This window comes from Mesoplodon bidens, assembly GCF_964165515.1.
Source record: "Mesoplodon bidens genome assembly, chromosome: 4".
Classification (NCBI taxonomy): Eukaryota; Metazoa; Chordata; class Mammalia; order Artiodactyla; family Ziphiidae; genus Mesoplodon; species Mesoplodon bidens.
The window spans coordinates 129,417,241-129,434,090 of NC_138160.1; the positions used below are offsets into that span (position 1 = coordinate 129,417,241).

Sequence of the window (16,850 nt, forward strand, 5' to 3'; positions counted from 1 at the left end):
ATGCATGGAAAGTATAACTAGAAAAAAATTATTGACTCTATTTTTTCTAAAATTTTTTTTCAGAGTATTATACATTCTTATTATGGATAATAGGGAGGATCAGAAATGTATGGAGAATAAAATAAATATCACCCTTGGATATAAAAAGAAAACTCTAATTCATTCCATCTTTTGTATTTTTTCAAATTATATATTAACTTTACAAAATGTGGACATTTATACATTTTAAACTTAATATTTTCTGAAGTATTCTTTCATGAAATTAAATGCTTTTAGAGATTCATAATTCATACTATCATTTAATATCTCTGATCATTTTTAAAGTAAGAAATTTCAACTTTATTTAATCAGATATTTCCCCAAATCTCCCCTAATTAACATCTGGGGAAAGTGTTCTCCAGGAGAATGTTTGAGAAAGTTTAAATTATCTCTGTCATCCCCTTATTCAAAAATGGGTTATATCTATACTTTTGGCTTCTTTTTCATTAACTTATTTTGATAGTTTGTTTTTCTTTTGCCGCCGTGTGCACAGTGGTGTCCCACACTTCACTGCTGGACATCTCATCTGCTCCATTATGGGAACCAGGTTACTCAGGGCCCCTATATAAATCCTAACTGAAGCCAAACTAAGGGAGGCTGAAGGACTAGGGTCCATGTGGTAATCTATTCTGTTGGGCAAATAGCATTTTTTCCACAATAGCAAGACTGAGAATAACATGCCATTCAGTACCAAGATAAAACCAAGATTCCCAACTGACGAAGTGCTACCAAAAAATGACCCTTCATATTCCTGCTTTCCAAGCCTTCAGTCTCTGTCACATACATATCATTTAACTCTTTTAGACAACCGTTTTACTCTTCCAAGTCACCATCTTACTCCACCCGGTCCCAACAATGGACAAACTCAAATGACAGTCATCACATTGCCCCAGCCCACTTATTTTTAGATCTTCTTTGCACTGCAATGAAAAAAACAACCACAGAAATGCAGACCACAGTTAAAATAATACTCAAAGTTATCCATATATTATTTCTGTCATGAAGGAAAATATAGACATCAATTTCGACAAGTGGCCATGTGTGTCAGTACATACTTAATTTCTCAAAAGAGCCAGATATCTAGTTCATGCTGACCTTTAAGCATCTTACATTTTCTGTCTTTTTTTTTTTTTTTGATAACATTTAAATTCTTCTCTACTGTGGCCCCTGTCTACACTAGAGGGGATGGGTCAGTCCTAATCTGATCACTCCACACACACATGCCTCCACCATTTTTAAATTGACCAGTAAAATAATACAAATAACTTCCCTGGTGTCTTACAGACAAAACAATCATTTCAATGATTTTAATATAATTCAACTATTTACTGTGCCATTGCATAAACATTTTTTTTACTTATAAATTTTTATTTATTTATTTATTTAGTTAGTTAGTTAGTTTCTGCTTTATAACAAAGTGAATCAGTTATACATATACATCTGTTCCCATATCCCTTCCCTCTTGCATCTCCCTCCCTCCCACCCTCCCTATCCCACCCCTCCAGGCGGTCACAAAGCACTGAGCTGATCTCCTTGTGCTATGCGGCTGCTTCCCACTAGCTATCTACCTTACGTTTGGTAGTGTATATATGTCCATGCCTCTCTCTCCCTTTGTCACAGCTTACCCTTCCCCCTACCCATATCCTCAAGCCCATTCTCAAGTAGGTCTGTGTCTTTATTCCTGTTTTACCCCTAGGTTCTTCATGACATTTTTTCTTTTTCTTAAATCCCATATATATGCGTTAGCATACAGTATTTGTCTTTCTCTTTCTGACTTACTTCACTCTGTATAACAGTCTCTAGGTCTAGCCACCTCATTACAAATAGCTCAATTTCGTTTCTTTTTATGGCTGAGTAATATTCCATTGCATGTATGTGCCACATCTTCTTTATCCATTCATCCGATGATGGACACTTAGGTTGTTTCCAGCTCCGGGCTATTGTGAATAGAGCTGCAATGAACATTTTGGTACATGTCTCTTTTTGAATTATGGTTTTCTCAGGGTATATGCCTAGTAGTGGGATTGCTGGGTCATATGGTAGTTCTATTTGTAGCTTTTTAAGGAACCTCCATATTGTTCTCCACAGTGGCTGTACCAATTCACATTCCCACCAGCAGTGCATAAATATTATGAATAAAAGAAGTGCTTATGTAAGGATAAAGGAAAGCTTCAACTTCACTGTGCTTCCTGTCAATTTATGGGGAGGGGGGAGGGTAAACTGTGACAAAGTGAGAGAGTGGCATGGACATATATATACTACCAAATATAAAATAGCTAGTGGGGGGCTTCCCTGGTGGTGCAGTGGTTGAGAGTCCGCCTGCCAATGCAGGGGACACGGGTTCGTGCCCGGGTCCGGGAAGATCCCACATGCCATGGAGTGGCTGGGCCCGTGAGCCATGGCCGCTGAGCCTGCTCGTCTGGAGCCTGTACTCCGCAACGGGAGAGGCCAGAACAGTGAGAGGCCTGCGTACCGCAAAAAAAAAAAAAAAGCTAGTGGGAAGCAGCTGCATGGCACAGGGAGATCAGCTCGGTGCTTTGTGACCACCTAGAGGGGTGGGATAGGGAGGGTGGGAGGGAGGGAGACGCAAGAGGGAAGAGATATGGGAACATATGTATATGTATAACTGATTCACTTTGTTATACAGCAGAAACTAACACACCATTGTAAAGCAATTAAACTCCAATAAAGATGTTAAAAAAAATCAGACTCTGGTAAGAAACCCAAGCTCAAAAAAGAATACTGTGACTTTTGAATCTCATACCACCCCTCACTTAGCAAAGATATGCTAGCAACTCCAGTCCAACTAGGAGACTTTGAATGGAATAATTCAATTTGGTATTGGAAGGTATTGGAAGGTATTGGAAGGTTGCCTAAAAAAGTACAGTTCAGGGACTCAAAATCATTTTCTTTGCTATTAGAAATTCAACAATACACAACAATACACAAGAAACACAGCTTTTAAAACAGTACTCAAGGCAATGAGATGTAATAATATAGAAACTAACCTGACAACAGAAATAGTTATTTCCTTCTTCTTGTTGAGCCTGTGGTTGAGGACCATGGTTACCAGGACTGAAGACTCAGTGGAGAACAGGCTGTTTCCACCTGCTCTGTTGTTTTCAGGGTGTGGCTTTAAATTCTGTCCTTAGGGATCTCCCCAGCTTGCCTCAGGCTCTGGGTACCAGCCTGCAGCCTGACACACCAGATGGACCACTCTGGCATCACTGTTCTTGATGAGAGGGTGTGGGGAACTTCCTAATCCTGTGAAATGTGAAGGAGACAAGGAGCTCAATTAAGAGAGCAACAACCAAAAATTGTTTTGGTCCTAGGTTTTAGTACATTTAACCAAACAGAATGATTGCTCATCTCTTGTGTAACTTAGGTAGTAAGAATATTCTGTGAACAATTTCCTCAGAATGAATGATTATCCTAAGAGATCAAAGGTAGCAGAAAAAGGGAAGAACAAGAAATCTTGAAGGAATGAGATATTAACAAATAGTCAAGAAAAGAAGTTAATAATGAGATGTCGAGTGTTAGGATTTACAGAAATCTCAGAGGTTTGTTGAAGGACACAGTTCTGATTAAGTCATCACACTACCACAAATGTTCAACTGTCAAAACAGATTCACAGAAATCACATGCTGTACCTAGCACCAAACTTTACTATGATTAGTGATAAGACACAAAAAGCAAGGACAGAGACAGCAACATCCACCTGTGAAATGGTCTAAAACCATCTGACGTACTTCTCAAAAAAGTCATTTTTCCACCCTGGGATGTAGTTTGGTTTTACATTAAGAGATGAGTGCTAACAATATGTGTAACACATGTGATTTAAAAGTTAGAGCCTGAGGAAGCCACTTTAGATTCTTAGCTTTTACACTCCATCAATCACACAGGTAGGGAACCTACATGACTGAATTTTGCTCTCCAGTTGTGCCCTATAAACCATAAATTCCAGTTTTATGTACAATAAGTAATGTAGAAAGATCAAGTATCCAGAGATACTGTTAACTCCTCCTTTCCCAGTTATGAGTGGGTGAATCAATGCTGTAGCCTTCCTTTTTGGGGATGTGCATGTAGTCCTGGGAGTGGCAGGAGATTGAATCTGCATATGGAGGACGATTATCTACTCCCTAGACACCCTATTGTACATTGTGGACCCTGGGCTCTCTCAGGACTCCTGATGGAAGATATTGACAGATTTCTGAGCATCCATGAGATGGGCCTTGAGCTCCAATGAAAGTGTCTCTGGCCCTCTACTCTCTTACCTTTCTCCTGGGCTCAGAATTATTCAAGTTAGCACTTCTTTTTATACATCTTCCAGGTCTCCATCTCTGACTCACACTGAGGCCTATAATGCTAAACATATAATGCTAAGAAAAAAGCAAGGCTACAGGCAACAGGAGAGTGTGAAAAAAGGAATGAATACACAGGAGACACTAAACTGGTCCTTGGGATGCTCTTGGAAATGTAGTAGGGCTGCCCACTAGACAGTGCCCAGTGGTTTGGGAGACTACAAGGTAATAGACATTTCTGGATCTCAACACAATTTTTAAAGCACACAACACACAGAAGCACCATTCATGGTTGATATATTTGGTGAAATCAGGGAACAATGCTGTATTCTGTGTCTGGAGTGATATTTTGGAAACTAATAAAAGCAACTGAGGGAAAACAAACTGACCACTATACTTAGCTACTATTAGAATCCAGATGCTAGTACCAAATTTGAGTTTTAGACTGTAAACATGGAAATATTTGGAGGAGGCTGCTAGACTTTGATATGATTTTTTGGACTAGAGGTTCAGGGCATTGTTTATTGTAAATGTCAAGATGATTGCTGCTGATATACCAAGGGTAGATCAGCAGCAGCAGCATTTATTGTGCACTTACTATGTACTATGCAATGTACTAATTTCTTTGCATGCATTCTTATTTAAATTACATAATATCTCAATGAAGTAGGTAGTAGAGTTGACCCTTGAACAACACAGATTTGAACTGTGTGGGTCCACCTACATGCAGATTTTTTCCAATGATTTTTGTATTTTCATTTTACAGATCTTCATACTAAGTGTGGGGAAAAGTATATTTGATTAGAGATCATAATATGTGAAATCAAGAGAACTAGGGTTTGAGTTCTGATTCTGTTCAAACTGGTTCAGCTTCCTGCCCTTGGGTGAGTCAGTTATCAATTCCTTTGAGAGATAGCAGTACCCAATTTTCAAGGGCAGTGTTGGGGAGTGAGGGGTTGGTGCCTCAACCCTCACGTTATTCAAGGGTCAGCTATACTTTTCTCACATTTGTTTAAACAATGGAAAAATGTTAAAGGTCAAGTAACTTGCATAAAAGTGTATTTCTAAAAAATAGTAGAGCATGAACTTCTTCCCAATTTTTTTTTAATTCTTTGTTACAAAATAAGGAATGAATATTATCTTCTCAGAGGTGACTTCGTGTGAGTTTATTTGTGCTCCATCAGTAAGGTATAAAATCTCACCTTGAAATGATAAATAACATAATCTGAGAGGATTCAATCCCTGGAATTATACATTTTAGGCCAGTGTCCAGTTGTTCAACCCTACTAAAATCCTCTGTGCTGACAGGAAAGAGATGATGTGGTACTTCCTCCTACATTGTCTCAGGCCTTCTGCAGTGTTGTTGGGATAACATTTATTGATTGCAATCGTCAGTTAATAAAATTTAAGAAATGTACCAGTAAGTCACTTTGATATAAATATTTGATTCTGAATTTATGCAAATATTTGTGGAGAGATTAAATTATAGACATCTGAGAATAGTAAACTTGAGACAGAGAGATGAATATAACATTTCACTGGTCTGATACAATGAGTTTATGGGGTTCTTACCATGATTCAAGGGGAGGAGGGATGTGCTACAAGAAAATTGCATAGAATGGAGATATACTGCACAAAATCACCAGGAGGAGATGGAATTCCATTTTCTCTTGCCAGTTCTCCTTGTATGTGAGCAGAGTGGTCATGTGAGAAATGACAGGTCTTATCCTAGAACTCAGCCACACAGACTCCTATCCCAGAGACTCACCTGCCACATACACTTAAAGTAGCATTACTGTGACAGGATAAACGCTCAAAGCTGCATCTGTACTGCTCTTCATCAGAAGGGTGTATCTTGCAGTCTCAGAGCAACACTCCCCATGGTGTTCCCTGATGATCAGACATTTAAAAAAACTGTCTTAGCTAAGGGGTGATCTTGAGTCCACTCACTCCACGTATTGGGCATCCACTTGGGGGGAGGGTCTGAGGTGACAGGGGAGCACAGCCTTCTGCCCCATCAGGGCAATGACTGGCTCGTTGGCTCCAGCACTGAGAACCTCCCTGGGAAAAAGGAGCTTTGCAAAAAACCACAAACAAACAAACAAAAACTGTCTAAGTGAATCCTAACTGAGCCAAAGAAAGGAGGAGTCAGAACTCTCGGAACTTTTTGGACTCATTATAATTGGCAAGGCTATCACTTGGTATTTCCAGAAAACTGCCCCATGTTACCATTTTTCAAGCTCCTTTTGTATTAGCTAGAGCTTAGAAAACCTTTGTGGATTTTGAATCCACACCTACATAGCTCCAAACATTCAGTCAGACTGGAGTGCACCCTAGTTATAACTACAAGAAACACTAAAGTTTCAGAATCATATTTCTAGATGATAATAAAAATTTGACAATAATTTAAAAACAGAAATTACTCTGTATTATGATTCATTTAGCTCTTATCTATGAAAAAGATATTTTATTGATGGAGTCATGATACTTAGCTTAAGAAAAACCCACATATTCTGGAATTCTACTTTCAGAATCCCAAAGAACTTATCTTACTCTTGAGACACTTGCAGCTTAAGAATTTATCTGGACTTTCTCTACAGACTTTGCAATTTGAATCAGATGCCAAACTAATTCTCTTATAATCCCTTCTCTGACAGTATGGGCATCAATGTCTCAAGAGCCACCATCTCAGGCCAACAATAGCAGGTCTGATTCATGGAGCTTTCTAGTCAACAAAGAGGGCAGGTACCATGAACATAAATAAGTAATTATACAGGTGAATTAACCTGCCATAATTAGTAGGTGATTCAGTCCTTTCACAGTTGCTGCTGGTTTATTACAAGATCCATCTCTGTCCTCCCAATATCAACAGATGCTCCCAGACTCTTAGATCACTGTCTCTGAGCTCTCAGACCACCCTTTCTCCCAAGTGCTGCCTCCTTAGCTATATGGAATCTCAGGTCAAGTTCTCTGCTCTGACAAAATATATGTTAAATCACACTTAATAACCTGAAGAGCCTCAGCTACCAAAATCTCCATGTTCTCATGCTCAGATGCAAGAGACTTTATTTATTCAAATTATTCGGCAAATTATTATTTATTGGACACACAGCTATAGACTAAAGTTTGTGTCCCCTCAAAATTCTTATGTTGAAAACTTGCCCCTAATATGATGGTATTTAGAGGTGGGGCTGTTGGGAGGTGACTAGTCATAAGGGTGGTGTCCTCATGAATGGAATTAGTGCCCTTATAAAAGATACCCAGAGAGCTCCTTCACCTTTTCTGCCTTGTGAGGACACAGTGAGAAGACCACCATCTGTGAAACAAGAAGAGGGCTCTCACCAGAGACTGAATCTGCCAGTGTGTTGATCCTGGACTTCCCAACCTCTAGAACTGTGAGGATAAATTTGTTTTAAGTCAGTCAGTCTATGGTATTTTTGTTATAGCAGCCCAAACGGACTAAGACCTCTACTATGTGGCAATCATGTTCCAAGCCTTAGGGACAGGGCATGCATTGCCACGAACAGTAAGGAGGGCAGTGTGGCTGGAGCACTGGGAGCAAATGTGGTTTATCATGGCTGTATTCCTGTTTCTTTCCCTTCAAATAATGCAAGTCACTGTTACTATTCCTTCAAGTACAGCTGAAGTGTGACTGCAGCACACTCTCTGTCCTCTTGCCTGGACTCCTGTACAACTTAAGTGGTTTCACTAGAAGTCTGTGGACTCACTATAACAGATTTTCCCTTTCGAAAGTGAGACTTGATGCCAACTCAAGGACTTTTAAAATTAAGCTCCCTCTCTCTGTACCACTTTTCTCCATGCAGGGCTCACTCCTTCACAATCTTCAATATCTGAAAGTCATTATAGCAAATATTTTTATAATTAAAGTCCAGATAACAGGAGATCCCTATATTTGGGTGTGCGCCCCCAGTGGAATACATATGCACATATAGCCCCAGGATGGCGAACATACTGCCAGTTTGAAACTTTTATCTTAGTCCCTTTTATTTGCCAGACATTTTTTCTGTCTTTTACAGATTTTTCTGCTAATGCGATGAGAAAGGTGAGTACTATCATCCTCATTTATAGTTGACAAAACTGAGACAGAGGGAGGCTAACAGGTTTGCTTAGTGTCTTCTTGGCAAAGAGTGGAAGAACAAGAATTCTGACCCTAGCTCTTAGCATACAGATTTAACTAAATCAGTAACTTGTATAGGAAAAACCACCAAACCAAACCAGCCAACCAAGCCAAACCAACAAACAAAAGCACCTAGAATTCTAATATTTTATCACCATTAAATGAAAATAACTGATTCTGGGGTTATTGAGTAGAGACAATGTGGCTTCCATCATGAGTTGGGTAGAGCCAACCATGTCACTCACTATCACTCACTTACCCTGCCTACTCCTGGATGCCACTTCAGAATATTGTGTCATTTTCATCCTAAGTGGTAGAACTTCCATCTAACACACACACACACACACACACACACACACGTGGTAAACACTTATTTTGCATAGATAGAAGAAAGAAGTTGAACAAACTCAGTATCTTTCTCTTCTGCTGAGCTTGGATTTTCTTGGATATAGATAAATAGTGCTTAAATAATATTCCAAGAATGTTCAGAGTTTTGGAGATGGAATGGAGTAACTCTGTTTTTGTCTCTAAGCTGAGAGACACCAGCAAGGGGTGTAAGTGTAAACAATATGGAGAGGGACTGTTTGGTTCCTCTCAGCCCATCAGATGCTTTTCCACACTCTAAAGGCACATTTTAGCCAACATTTCACCTTCTACCCAGTACTAAAACCAGGCCTTCAAATGGATATGGAGGTCCAACCAATGATTCAAATGTAATGTGAAAAATGTATTTAAATACAAATAATAAACATTCATTGTAGAAAAAAGGGAAATAAAAACAAGAATAAAGAAAGCAAAATAATAAATAAAGGAAATTTAGAAACAAAGTGAGAGAGATGAAGTATTGCAGCCAGAGGAATATGATACAAGCAAATGCCCAGAAGTGGTTACGTGTAGATGTTTTGAGGTCAGAGCACAAAATAACTGGGGAGTGTTGTAAGACACTTGCATCACAAAGGTAATTAAACGTGTGAGTTGACAGAGAGCACTGAGTGTCAATAACAAAAGTTTTCAATTTACCATGAAGTCCTTAGGGAAATACTTTTTTTTTTTTTTTTTTTTGCTGTACGCGGGCTTCTCACTGTTGTGGCCTCTCCCGTTGTGGAGCACAGGCTCCGGACGCGCAGGCCCAGCAGCCATGGCTCACGGGCCCAGCCACTCCGTGGCATGTGGGATCCTCCCGGACCGGGGCACGAACCCGTGTCCCCTGCATCGGCAGGTGGACTCTCAACCACTGCGCCACCAGGGAAGCCCGAGAGACAGTTTTAAAGAGTTAAAGTGGAAACATTTCTACCTAAAATTCTATACCCAGCAAAAAATGTTTCAAAACACTTAGATTCACTTCCAAATTAGTTCTTTCAAGTTCAAACATTTTAGTATCCAACTGAAAATGTGTACGACCATGCTGAAGTAATTATTTTTTTATATTCAACATTGGCTATAGTACACACAAACATTTTCGCTCCTCTAATTCTATGAATATAAAAACATTAAAAAAAGTGTTTTTTTGACTGTTGAATCTCCTTTTTGGTGGAATATTGTAGCTTGTTAGAATGAAAATATGAATTTTGTATGTACTACAACTGAAATATTTTCCATGGGTTTCTTAATTTAGTAAGAATATAGTTTTCACTATGACACCAATATTTTTATTTTTATCACCATCATAAAGCATACAGTTGACCCTTGAACAACATGGGTTTGAACTGGGCTGGTCCACTTATACAACGATGTTTTTTCAATAAAAATATTGGAAAATTTTTTGGAGATTTGTGACAATTTGAAAAAACTTGCAGATGAACTGCATAGCCTAGAAATATTGAAAAAAAATAAGAAAAAGCTATGTCATGAATGCACAAAATATATGTAGATATACATATAACAGTAAACTATTTCTAATTAAGTTTTGGGGGAGTCAAAAGTTATACATGGATTTTTCACTGTGAGGGGGGGTCAGCGCCCCTAAATACTGCATTGCTCAAGAGTCAATTGTAATTTTAGAGTCAATGTTAAAGTTTTGAGCTGAATTTATACGTTCAGTTATGTAACTTGTCTCATAAATGTTACAGTTATGTAACATTTCTCAACAAAATGAAATTCCAAAATAATTCTTTTTACTGTGTCAATCGAATAAAAGAAACAAATTGTTATTAGAATTAACTAATTTTCTGGTTGATACAGCTAATGACACTGGCTTCATTCAAACTCTTGGCAAAGTTTTTCCAGTGAAACAACACAGTAGCACTAGAATGGTGCTCAAGAAAACCTGAAGGAAAAAATGAGACAAACTATTTTAGAAGAACAGTGACTAGACTATATAAAAGGACATGTGTCACAAAGTGACATGTAAACCCTCTTCTGCTGCCTAATGTGTGAATTTATCATCTTTGGCTAGAGTCTTCTTAGAATACTTACTTTTTAAAAAAATGCTGATGCTTCTTCAGCTAATTTGTATCTTCTCATTTTCATGGGGTCAGTGATATTGCTACTATTCTTAAGGCAGGTGGAAAACATTTCCTGTAAGGAGCACATACACCATCAATTCTCTTTAAAAGGAACACAATTTAATTATACAATATTTTATTAAACATAAGTTTTTCAGGTTCTTTGGCTCATTGTTGCCAAAAAGGTTCATTGACAAATGGGAAAATGTTTAAACCATTAAATAGCTGAAGATTTATAACATACATTTCGTGACAAAATGATCCTAGCTAGTGTTCCGGCTACTCTTTATAACATTGCACACAGTAGGACCACTCATCCTCTATTTCCCACACACATCTCATTGCAATTTACATGTAACTGCCCGCTGGTAGTCAAAAGCTGAGGGAATACAGCTCATACAAAGGCCCAGTCACTTGCTTCAATCTGAAACCACTTTGCAAGGCCATTCTAGCTCCAGAGCTCCTTGTGGGATCAAAGTCTCTCTCAACACTGCCTCTTAGTTCAACTTGAGCTTTCCCTACTACCTCCCTAATAAAACCCCTGCACTCAAATGTTCATCTCTGAATCTGCTTCCCAGAGATCTTGAACTAAGACCCAAGAGTCTTTCTGTGATCGAGCATGATGCATTTCTTAAAAGCTAAAGAAGAAACTGCAGGTGAAGGCTTGCCTGAGAGCTGAGAAGATAATCTGGGTGAGGGTGTCCCTGCGGAAGCAGCCATGCAGGATCCTGAGGGCCAAAGAGAAGCTTGGGCCAGTCAGGGCTGCCATGAGCACAAGAAGGCACAGGCTGGGGGAGCTCTGAGACCTGGGTAACAAAGAGCAGGAGAGATCTGCTGGGAGTTGGAAGGAGTAACATGCTTTCCACTCAGACTTATAAATTCAGTTTGCTGACTGCTATACAAAGGATCTAGCAAGCTCTTATGTGGAGAGGGAGAATAATGCAGATAGGTAATAATATAAGCTTACAGAAAGTAAGAGCAATATTATCCAAAGGATGTCATTTTTGGTTGTAAAGTTTTAAAGCAAGGCTGATTTTCTTTTCTTTTCTTTTTTTTATTAATTAATTTTTATTGGGGTATAGTTGCTTTACAATGTTGTGTTAGCTTCTACTGCACAGCAAAATGAATCAGTCATACATATACATATACATATATCCCCTCCTTTTTGGATTTCCCTCCCATCTAGGTCACCACAGTGCATTAAGTAGAGTTCCCTGTGCTATACAGTATGTTTCCATTAGTTGTCTATTAAGGGGGATTTTCTTTAAGCCATGTGATGCTACAGTTAGAGATGCTACAGTTAGCATGAGAATGAGTCCTGTGTTCTAAGAAGATATACCTGTCAGAGAAGAGGTATTTAGCTTGTGATCTTTATCATTCAGAAAAGGTCTTCTCCCTTGCAGCTATCACAAAGATTGTATTAAGGCACATTAGGCTTAATCAAGACACATCCCCAACCACAGATAAGGAACTTTCACAGGATCTACAAAGAGAAAGTTCTGAATTACTCTGAACAGTGATCTCTGTGTGTTTCAATTATCTGTTACTATACAACAAATCACACTCAAATTAGTGGCTTCAATCAGCAACAACTAGCATCATGGCTCATGAGTCTGTGGATTTTCTGAGCTCACCTGGGTAGTTCTTCCTTACGTGGGTTGAGCTGTGGCTGCAGTCATCTGGAGGCTCAACTGGTCTGGAATGTCCAAGATGGCTCACTGGAGGCGCAACTGATTTGTAATGTCCAAGACAGTGGCAGTTGGTGCTGCCTGGAGGCTGGGATTTCATGTGGCGCTGTCAATCAAAGCACTTTGATCCTCCTTCATGTGACATCTTCAAGTGGCTCACTTAGGCTTCCTTAAGAGTCTGGTAGTCTCAGGATAATCAGACTTCTTCTATGGTGGCCGAACCCTAAGAGTACAAAATTGGAAGTAGTCACGTTCTTTTAAGTCTTAGGCCAGGGGTAACGTAATAGCACTTGTGTCACATTCTATTCTATTAAAGCAAGCCACAGGGCCAGATCAGATTCAAGGGGAGCAGACCAAACGAGGAGACCATTGGAAGGAGTCATTCATTACTGGTCACTGATATAGAGATTACCAAAGCTTCCCAGTCTTTCTATTTTCAAACAGGAGTGTTCACAGTAGTTATCCTGTCCCTCTTCCTTCATTGAAGGATAGGTGTGTGTGAGTTTAGCCTGTGGATTAAGAGAGGCACATCTGAAACTTATACAGAAACTATCATGAGACTCTGACTCTGAGACTAAGCCAAATGATAGGCATTTTGGCTGCCTCCCTTAGGGAGAGTGGGAGGATAGTTTGCACATTAAAGAAGGAAGATGAATATTTATCAAAGTAGTATTATATTTAAGAGTAATATTAGATAATCTAATGCCTATTATAATATTAATATAGTATAACATTATAAAATTATCATATAATACAAAATATATTAATATAAGATGTATAATATAAATATATACTACACATTATCATATATATTAATATATCTAATATTACAGAATATTTTAGAGATAATATTCTTAAAATTGTTATTTGAATTCTGAAGAAAATTTTTAAGATATACTTTGTGAAGGAGCCTGAGCCTGCACCTGACAAGCAGTCAGTACTCAATTAATATTAATGTCTATTCCTGACCTTGGTCACCTCTTATCTCTTTTACATTATTAGTCCCTGTGAAACACAGTAAAGAACAAAGACAGCTGCTAAGCAACTCTCCATTTTGAATTTATCCCCAGGAAAATGATCTCTTTAAGGAGAGTCATAATTTGAGCTCACATATTTGATAAAAATAGAAGTAGATAAAACTCATCAATTTCTCATCTATTTTCTGTTAAGTAAGCAGAACACACAGATATTATAGGAAATCCAAATAAAATTATTCTCAATGATTTTCCTTTAATACCCAAGACAGAATTAGCTAATAAGGTTTTGAAAAGGTCTAAATCAATAAATACAAAGCTCTTATATAAATATTTACATAAAACCCTATCTGTAGTTGGGGAGGCAGTGAGTGAATTCTGCCACAGAGTTGCCAAGTTTGAATATAATGAATTAGTTACTGCTTCTAAACACAATCCAAATGCCTGGGCATTAACAAACATATTGTTTGTGGGAGGAGGTTTAATCAAAGTTGGTAAATAGGAGTGAGGGTGCAATGGACAACACATTCTTAATTGAGAAAGTTAACAAATACTTTTCCATGAGGTACTTGCTGCTGAGAGATACGTAAAAGTTCAGAAGCACCAATAAGGAGATGTCTCAAATAACTCTCCAATTAATAAGCTTTGCTCAAAACTATAAACTGGGGCAACTTCCCAAAATGACCACATGGGATGGGCAAGTGAATGTCTTTAGAGGTAAAAGACAGTAACTCAGGAATGATAGCTTTATAAAGGATGCTGGCATGTGAATTCCTCTTGGGTACCCTAATAAAACCTGTGGGGAAACATTAGAGAAATAACACTTTTTTATGTTTTCTAAGTGGACAATATATGCAGAAAACGAAGCAAGGCAAGACGAAAATCTCTCAGTCCATCTTTCACCTTTTTTTCCCCACATATGAATTTCTTGGATTAAATCTAACTACAAACTTCCACAGTAAAACCTTAGAAATTGTGCCACAAACTAATATTAACTGTTACCTCCTAGCTCAAAAACTTTCAATGGCTTGACATTGCTTTCATGATAAACTCCAAGTCTCCATCTCCTTTCCAAGACCATTCCAGCCTTTCATAAGTTCCACCCAGTACATACCATCTCACAATGACATCTTTGCTCCTCCTTGAATTGTCTTCTAATTTTTGCTTTCCCAAATCCTAGCCTATCCTTAATAATTTACTTCCTAAACATCAATTAAATGCAGATTCTTTCTTGAATACTTTGGTGAGTTCAACATGCCACACATGTAAACATACACACACGTGTGCACGTATACACACGAAAGAGAGAGAATACTTTAATAATTTTTTATTGAGGTAATAGTGACATAACATTATATAAGTTTCATATGCACATCTTATTTCTACTTCTGTATACACCACAGCATGCTCACCACCAAAAATTTAGTTTTCATCCATCAGCATATAGTTGATCCCCTTTACCCACTTAGCCCTCTTGCCCTCCCCCCAGCCCCTTCTCCATTCTCTGTATCTATGTTTGTTTTTGTTTGGTTTGTTTTATTTTATTATTTTATTTTATTGTTCGTTTTTTATACTTCAATATGAGTGAAATCATGGTATCTGTCTTTCTCCATCTGACTTATTTCACTTAGCATAATACCCTCAAGGTCCATCCATGCTGTTGCAGATGACAAGATTTTCTATTTTTTTATAGCTGAGTAGTATTACATTGTATATATATACACCACATCTTTATCCATTCATCTGTTGATGGGCACTTAGGTTGTTTCCATATCTTAGCTATTGTAAATAATGCTGCAATGAACAAATGGGTGCATATATCTTTTCAAATTAGTGTTTTTATATTCTTTGTATAAATACCCAGAAGTAGGATAGCCAGATCATATGGTAATTCTATTCTTAATTTTTTGTGGAATCTCCACACTGTTTTCCATAGTGGCTGCACCAGTTTATATTCCAAGCAACAGTATAAGAGGGTGCCCTTGTCTCCACATCCTCACCAACACTTATTATTTCTTGCCTTTTTGAAAACAGCTATTATAACAGGCTTGAGGTGATATCTCACTGTGGTTCGATTTGTATTTCTCTAATAACTAGTGATGTTAAACATCTTTTCATGTGCCTGTTGGCCATATGTATGTCTTTGGAAAAATGTCTCTTCAGTTCTTCTGCCCATTTTTTAATAGGGTTGTTTGTTTTTTAATTTTTTTAATTTTTTAACATCTTTATTGGAATATAATTGTTTTACAATGGTGTGTTAGTTTCTGCTGTATAACAAAGTGAATCAGCTATACGTATACATATATCTCCATATCCCCTCCCTCTTGTGTCTCCCTCCCACCCTCCCTATCTCACCCCTCTAGGTGGTCACAAAGCACTGAGCTGATCTCCCTGTGTTATGTGGCTGCTTCCCACTAGCTATCTATTTTACATTTACTAGTGTATATATGTCCATGACACTCTTTCTCACTTCGTCCCAGCTTACCCTTCCCCCTCCCTGTGTCATACAGAGTGAAGTACGTCAGAAAGAGAAAAACAAATACCGTATGCTAACACATATATATGGAATCTAAAAAAAAAAAAAAAAATTGGTTCTGAAGAACCTAGTGGCAGGACAGGAATAAAGACGCAGACATAGAAAATGGAATTTTCTGTTGAGTTTTAAGACTTCTTTATATATTTTGGATATTAACCTCTTACTGGATGTGTATGATTTGCAAATATCTTCTCCCATTTGTTTTTTTGTTTGTTTGTTTTGTTTTGTTTTGTTTTGCGGTATGCGGGCCTCTCACTGCTGTGGCCTCTCCTGTTGCGGAGCACAGGCTCTGGAGGCGCAGGCTCAACGGCCATGGCTCACAGGCCCAGCCGCTCCGCGGCATGTGGGATCTTCCTGGACCAGGGCACGAACCCGCGTCCCCTGCATCGGCAGGCGGACTCTCAACCACCGCGCCACCAGGGAAGCCCTCTTCTCCCATTTGAAAGGCTGTCTTTTTGTTTTGTTGATGGTCTCCTTTGTTAGTTTGATGTGTTCTCACTTGTTTATTTTTGCTTTTGTTTCCCCTGCCTGAGAAAACATATTTAGAAAGATGTTGCTAAGACCAATGTCAAAGAGCATACTGCCTATGTTTTCTTCTAGGAGTTCTATGGTTTCAGGTGTTACCTCTAAGTCTTTAATCCATTTTGAGTTGATTTTTTTTTTGTATGCTGTGAGATAGTGGCCTAGTTTCATTCTTTTTCATGTGGCTATCTGTTTTCCCAACACCATT

The 16,850-nt window shown here is 38.4% G+C and overlaps 1 protein-coding gene across 1 annotated transcript in view; it reads right to left on the reverse strand.

Moving 5' to 3' along the window:
• Nucleotides 1-16,850, reverse strand: part of LOC308616373 (zinc finger protein 300-like) — a gene marked incomplete at its 5' end in the record, with an annotated part of 101,601 nt that overhangs the window by 25,988 nt on the left and 58,763 nt on the right. Inside the window, 3 exons of the mRNA XM_081232625.1 lie at nt 3,048-3,303; nt 10,894-10,995; nt 12,557-12,833. The remainder of the gene's footprint in view (nt 1-3,047; nt 3,304-10,893; nt 10,996-12,556; nt 12,834-16,850) is intronic.